Source organism: Stomoxys calcitrans, chromosome 3, assembly GCF_963082655.1.
Source record: "Stomoxys calcitrans chromosome 3, idStoCalc2.1, whole genome shotgun sequence".
Lineage (NCBI taxonomy): Eukaryota > Metazoa > Arthropoda > Insecta > Diptera > Muscidae > Stomoxys > Stomoxys calcitrans.
In genome coordinates this window covers 141306542-141314074 of record NC_081554.1, presented here as the reverse complement: position 1 = coordinate 141314074, position 7533 = coordinate 141306542, and the positions used below count along the sequence as shown (strand labels likewise).

The window sequence follows — 7533 nt, the reverse complement described above, 5'->3', positions numbered from 1 at the left end:
CAATTATTATTCTCGTTTGAAGACCAATTAACAACTAGAGAAACTAATTGAAAAAAAAAAAAAAAGAAAGTGAAATTAGGTTAAGTTTATGTTAGTGCTGTTTTGTGCCTTATAAGCTTCAAAAAAAAATATTAGTGTCATTTATTTTAATATATTGTAAAGGTTATTAATACCAGCGTTTTTTTTCTATTTGGTCAAGTGAGTGTAGGATTTATATGTTTTTTTTGTGCTAAATAGCCTAGACAAAAGGGAAAAAAAATAGTGGATTTCGTTTGGATCAAGAAATAGTAAGATCCATCTAGGACATTTAAGAGAGCTCTTTTAGGTAGTCTGATAACTATAAATTGCGAGCCATTTAAAGGCTATTCCATTCGTCTAGGTCCTGGTATAAAACAACAACAAGTCTGAGGTATTGGCTCACATAGAATTATCGTGATATCTGGTGTTAGTGACTTCATTTTTTTTTTTTTGTTTTTTTTGTCCAATAGATTAAAAGAAGCCAAGACAAATTATTAGAGTTAAGTTAATACACGTCCATTTATATATATATATATGCATTTTGTTTTCGGTTATTAATAAATGTAATTTTTATGTGATTATTGTTAAATCAGAATGATGTGCTAGTTTTGTTTTTTCGTGAGGAGGGAAGTTGGATGTTATAGGTATGAGTGGGGAGTAAGTGGATTTTGGGGTCGTTAGTAATATCATTATCATGGAGGACTAAGGACCATGGTTGGGTGGGCGAAGTGCGGGAGCAGGACACCAAGCTCCTACCGTGAAAGAGTGTGTTAAGTGTATTGTTTTTATGATTTTTTTTTTTTTGTCGAGTTCAACGTATCTTTAGTGTTCGTCCCTTGGGCTAAAGTTGGCGGGTTGGAACCCTCCCAGAGTGAAACCGTGAGCTGCCGGTGGCCACTTTAATGCCGCATAAACGGGAATGCAACAACTGTCAAAAAATTAAAAAAAAATGTATGTCGGCTAATCACTTGGCTTAACCTTAATCAGTGAATCCTGCACCTGCATTTTAATAGCTGCTAAAAATAGTAAGTAATAGTAGTAATATTCTATAGAAAACGTATTGCAAAGGTAAAAAAATATTTGTATGAATAGAAAAAAAGCTAAAACCCCGTTGACACTGCTCTTTAAATCCGAATTAAATGGCTCGATCATTTGTTTTCGCTTTATAAAATCAGTTGACGATTAACTTATTTCCGGATTTAATGAGCTGTGTAAACGGGGTTTAAAATATGCTCTTAATATAATAATAATCATTTATATTTTTACATTTTACTGACGTATTTTGCAATATTTTGAAGGAAAATGTGATCAGCTGTTTATTTTTCTATGTTTCTCATTAAATTCGTGAAATATGGCAACACCGACAGCAAATTATAATAAAATCAGTGCATTCATTCTCAATTTGCAGAGACAAGTCTGACGAATTTGAAACCGGACAATTTTTGCGATTAGCGATACCAAAACATAGATTAATGTTAAATTCGCAATATTCTTGCGATTGCGGTTATTGAAACAGGCATGTATATCTATATGGCTATTCGCTTATTTATCACAACAATTCCACATTCTCGAATATTTTTGGTTAATTAAGGCTCTATTACACGGCATGTAGTTGTCTTATGACATGTCAAATTTATCACATGTTTGTTGTACATGTCGTGTGACACAAACAAAACTAGCATATGATTTATTCAGCTTTCTCACAACTTCAACAATTATTACGCATAAAAAATCAGATTTTGCTCAAATTTTTGGGTTACATCTAAATGCTGTGTAATAGCGCCTTTACCAAAGCGGATTTAAAAAGGTGGTCCTACGTGAACAACTGTTAACTAACAGCCGGCCAGGTTTGACGGTATTAAGATGTCAGATTTTTATTTGCACTCTCTTTGTTGTCATCTTCCTTCTCGCACATTCTCTGCTCTCGTACGCACACAACTTTCATTGTGTGTGTTGGCATAACGGCGATCAGCTTGATGGCGGATTGCACCATATTATTTGTGGCTGTTGTACAAATGAGACCACCTTTAATAATTTCGCCATGATTAATTACATAGAAATGTCAACTTTTCGTCAGGATTCACTAATAGGCATCATAAATATCATTAAGGATGTCAAATCTGACTATTGAAAATGTCATCAAATAGGAGAAAACGTAAACAAAGAATGAGTGTAAAATGAGAATAAGTTGACATTCTCAATGCCAAGTACTCCCAAAAATAAAAAAATCGCTTATTCAGTGAATCCTGACTTTTCGACATTTACATTTGCTTTGACAAATTAGTGGAACAGAGTTGTATCCCATTTTTATGGTTCTACCCACAACATAATTACCAGGTAGTGTACCGTAAACGGCTGAGTAAAATTTTTTTTGGCGAGTGCACTATCTGTCAACAAGTTTTGTTTGGGTGTGACACACAAACAACGAAAAATGGCGCGAACTAGTAACATAAATAAAATTAAGGATGCAATAATCACTCAATATTTTGTTGTTGGGCAACTGCCACTACCTTTAAATGAATATATCTTGGTTCTACTCATGTCTGAATTATTTAAAGGATGTTTCATCTGTACAACAACATAAAAACCATATGGTGAAATCTCCATCTTGTCATCGCTGATCTACTTTTTTAAAACACACACAATTAAATGTGTGTGCAGGTGTGCATACAGGAGCAGATAATATGCGAGAAATATGTTAACAACAAAGAGAATGCAAACAAAAATCTGACATATTTCAAATGCAATTTTTCCCCATGAACATTCCATTAAGGAACAGGAGCAAACTTCTCACATATCAATGAGTGCAGTCCGATACAAATGAGAACCTTAAAAATATTTCAGCCATGGGTATTTGTTCTATGCAATTGCGAACGATTTATTTCAAGAATTGTATGACACATATAACAACCTAAATCTAATTTGTAATAGATTATATTTCCGGGTAATGGCTTGCTTTGTCACATGGTTGTAATCGCCATTTTATAAAATACATCCCTGTGTGCGGTTATCGATAACACGAATTTAACGATTACGATAAATTCTTTAATCGTTGTTTTATACCATCACCAAAATTCCTCGAAAAGCAGACGCAATTAAAAACGCAGCTGGATTTATTTTCACCAATCATTATAAAACTAAATAATTCAAGTGAATAGGACGCAACGAGCAAAATATACAAGAGTACAATAAATATTAATAAAGAGGTGTGTAATTTAACGAAATAATTACTTGTAAACTCGTCGGAAGAAGTGAGAAAAATCGCAATATACGTGTTAAAATATCTTTATTGCAAAATACGCTCTACATACATACATATATGAGTAATATTTAAGCTGACCAGCAAGTCTGTAGCCAAAAACAATGTGAATGCTATTTAAAATATTGATTATTCAACTGCAAGGCAACGATAAAAATATTCTTAAGAAAAGTTCAGAAAATCTTAAAATTTCTGGAAACTACAGGACTTCAAAATATTTCTCTAGAAGAAAAAAGAATAAACGACTAAAAGATCTTAGTCTTTTGTTTGTGTAAGGAAATATGTTCTGTTATTGTTTTTCTTTTTTTTTTCATTTGCCCAAACACAACCTTACGACATGTCTCGAAAGGCACAATTGTCTTCATTGTGGTGGTGAGGCATATGTCGAAGCCATGCGAATTATTTTTGTGGTTATTTTAATTTGTAGTGGTTTTTAATACAATTGTTCACAATTTAGATGAAAATTACAATACATATATATATTATATATTTTTTTTATGTGTGCGTGATTGGAAACATTCGTGAACTTTGACTGGGGTACAAAGTAACAAAGTAGCGAAAAATGTATGTCAAAATTCTGGCTCGTGGAAGGTCCTTAAACTGTTTTTATTGTTGCTAGTTTTCCGCCTCTTGAGTCTAGACGCTAAAACCATTTTTCTTTTTTCGACGTCATTGCTTTAGATTGCTGGTTTAGTGTTGCCACATGGTTTATGAAAAAGTTTCCATCCATAATCAGGAAAACAGGAATTTTACATACTGCTAAAGCTGCTATCACACAATATGTGCCGTCATATGTATTTTCATATATAGCAACTAATAAAGTTGTACGCATCATGTGATACATGCAAAAAAGTTAAACATGAATTTTCGAACAAATATGCAATTCTTTCGGTCAAAGCGAGCTCTTATCTCATCGAACGCACATGTACACACATGTCTATAAAAAACACAATACACAATATGACTAGAGAGCACTCTATTCGAATTTGACGTACATAAGGAAAGTCTGAAGCTACTTTCACACTATGTGTGCTTGTTTTATGACATGTCAAATTTTGCATTTGTTTAAATCGCACACAGTGTGATACGAATGAAACTAATATATGATGATCATATTTCACAATAAAGCATGCTATGTTTTCGATTCGAGCGTGCGCTATTTCTTCTGACAAAAACATACCAAATCGGCTGTTTTTGTTGTCACTCGGATGACAGTAACTCCAAACTAAGTTCACAACAACTTTAAAAATTTGGACGCATCAATTTTTGTTTACAATTTTAGGCTATAAGAAAACTCATACAAGTGTGATAGCAAATATGATGAGTCGCATGTAAATGGACAATTTTGACATATATGATGAATTACAAAATGACATGTCACAAATAAGCACATATAGTGTCACCGTAGCTTTATGAATACAGAAAGTCACAGTACATATGTAATGCGAGAAGTCTCTCTTACTGAAGGAGTACGTGATGTCGGCCTTCCTGAATATTGAGGGGATTTATTAGTGAGAAGATGGGTCGATACGCACGGGGATTCACCCGAATTTCTCCCTGTGGTCGGACGCGTGAAAACGGACTTCGGAGATAGTGAGGCCAGAAGGCAGGTGATAAGGGGAACGCCTCAGAGAGGGGTATTCTCGCCAATTCTCTGTAACATGGTGGTAAACGACGTTTTTTCTTACTCTCTTTTTGTAATTCCTTATCACATATTACTCACTTTTTCATTTCATTTTCACCCGAGTGAACTCACCTTTTATTAGTGAGCTACCCATTCAAACTAAACCTAAACTATTAACAATAAATTGTAAATTCCACATAGAAAGCATAGAATAGGAGAAAAGCTGTTTTCTAAATATATATTTTTGTTTTTGACATTTGGTAAAACCAAGGGCTTTTTTATAAAGTGGCCGCATCAGCACAGCTAATGAAATTTGATATGTCAAATCGTTTTTGAATTCGCCTTATAAAAATTTAAACTTCAAAATAAATATTTATAAATTGAGTTTTGTTTTTGCTGCTGACTTTGTTCTTAAACTTTGGTTTTGAGGTTGTTAGATGCATACCATTATCTAGGTACGCGTCTAACAATCTCAGTCGATATCAGCTTCATTCAGGGAACTAATGTTTATTGCCCCGCCCCCGAAATTGATTCAAAAGTGCTGAAGAAAAAAAGACAAAATTTACGGCGGTACAGTGCCAGATATTAGAATGAAGAAGATAGGGAGCCAACATGAACTACAACAATGGGAGCCAGGCGGGCTGAATAAGTTCCCCCCAATCTGCCATTGCAAGCCACTTTGCAATCGAAAATGGCGAAAGGACAATGTGCGTGGAAATAATTTAGACTGGAAAAAAGGAGTTTATTTAGCCATAGTCCTGAAGCAATTAAGGCAGTGCCACAATAGGATCACAACCGTTAAACAGCTTGATTTCAAAGTCTGGACATTGCAATTGCTTTTTAGAAGTTCAACAGTAGTGAGAGTAATAGCTCCAACCCATCTAGGAGAGGTCCCCTGAGGTCCACACCAAATTACTTCATATTGGTGAATAACACCAACTTTGTTTCGGGGACTGGCCAATTTTAGAAGCATACTATATGCTCTCTGAACGGCCACACACCAAGATGAAAACGTCATCCCCGTAGCCAACAAGCTTTAGCCCCCATCAACATCGTATGAACTCAATTCAGGAGAAATCCTCATTTCCACCAGAGAGTCATGCATTTGTCACATGTGATATGTGGTCTCTGGTTATAATAGAGACAAACGTCTATGATGTTGGAATCAATCCCAGCCCCATTGGAATTGAGCTAGAACTACCCTGGTCTACTGTGGAAGTTAAATGCATTCTTGGTAGTTATTGCTAGTTAGTTAGCCGCTAATAAGAATTTTGAACATTTTTAAATTTGTTTTTTTTTTTTTTGTTTGACACTCAAAAATTAATGAACTTTCTTCTTGCTCTGGTTAGTCGAAGCAAATTTGCAGTAAATTTTAAATGTCACGGCGAGTTTTAAATACACCCAAGGTGTATTTAATAAGATGGCCGCATCGGCGAATTGATACAACAAAGCATCTTTTTGGAAACTTGATATGTCAAAATTTGTAAACAGGGCGAAGAAAATTCAGTTCGCCCTGACATTGAAAATTTTCGGCAAATTTGTTTCGACCAATCAGAACGAGAAAAAATCATCAAAATGGTGTGTGGCCGTTCAGAGTGCATACAGTATGCTGTCAAATTACTAGGTAACTTGGTATGTTCAGGGGACTAGATGCGATGCTAGATGTGATGGAGCTGCCGCTCTTTCTACTGAATGTCGTGAAAAGCCATGGCAATGTCTGGACTTTGACCTTGCGCTGGTTACATGGCGAACTTAAGCTTGATTTGTGGGGATGAAGAGGAGGAGTCATAGTCTGTTGAACACCTATTGTGAGACTGCCTTGAAATTGGGAGAGAAGGTGCAGGGTAATTGCTACACAAAATCTATTTTCCTGTTTAAATTATCTTCTAGCAAAATTCCTTTCGGCATTCTTGGCTAATATAGCTTTAAATTGCATAATGGAGGGAGCTTCTCCATCCCTCCTGGACGTTTCGTAATGGATGTTGGCTGCTCTTCGTTTTAATGTCTGGCATTGTACTTCAAAAATGAGTTGACATATCAAATTCTCTCAGCTGGGTTGAAGCGGCCACCTGATAAATACGCCTTGGACTTTACTGAATTCTACATTCCGGCTACGGTTTACAGACGTTCGGTAATCGTTTGTATGTGTATTCCTAAGTCGAAATAAAACAGCTGATTCGTTTACCTACGTTTACGTTATGTTTAAGAGAGCATAAAAAAGCCTTAAGTCCACATACCTCTTTCTACATAAGCATGCACTGGTTAATTATCTAGAACTGCGTTGTCTTGGATAGATGTTATTTTCATACAAATTCCATTGCACTGCAGTATATAGTACTTAAATAAAACACAGCTAATAAATACATTTCCTTAGCTTTTCTTTCCATAATGAATTTTGATTACATGTGCTACTTCTAATTAATAATTTGAAGATGTTTGGCTATTTGTATATACTTGTGGATTTTTATCCATAAGATGATGATTTGAATGGTCTCTGCGATAACAGCCCAAAAGGTATTGCTTAAACAGCGTATAGTTATGTCTTCGCACTGATAGGATCTTTGTCTCCTGATGGAGGTGGTCCACATGAGAAATGAGGAGACAGCTCGTCGAAGTTCTGGGGGCGGCATTC

The 7533-nt window shown here is 35.3% G+C and overlaps 1 protein-coding gene across 1 annotated transcript in view; it reads left to right on the top strand.

Moving 5' to 3' along the window:
• The first annotated feature begins 3083 nt into the window (after positions 1 to 3083).
• The window catches only part of LOC106092309 (nonsense-mediated mRNA decay factor SMG5), a 28271-nt gene continuing 23821 nt past the window's right edge, over positions 3084 to 7533 (top strand). Inside the window, exon 1 of the mRNA XM_013259133.2 lies at positions 3084 to 3224. The gene's annotated coding sequence lies outside the window, so the exon portion shown is untranslated. The remainder of the gene's footprint in view (positions 3225 to 7533) is intronic.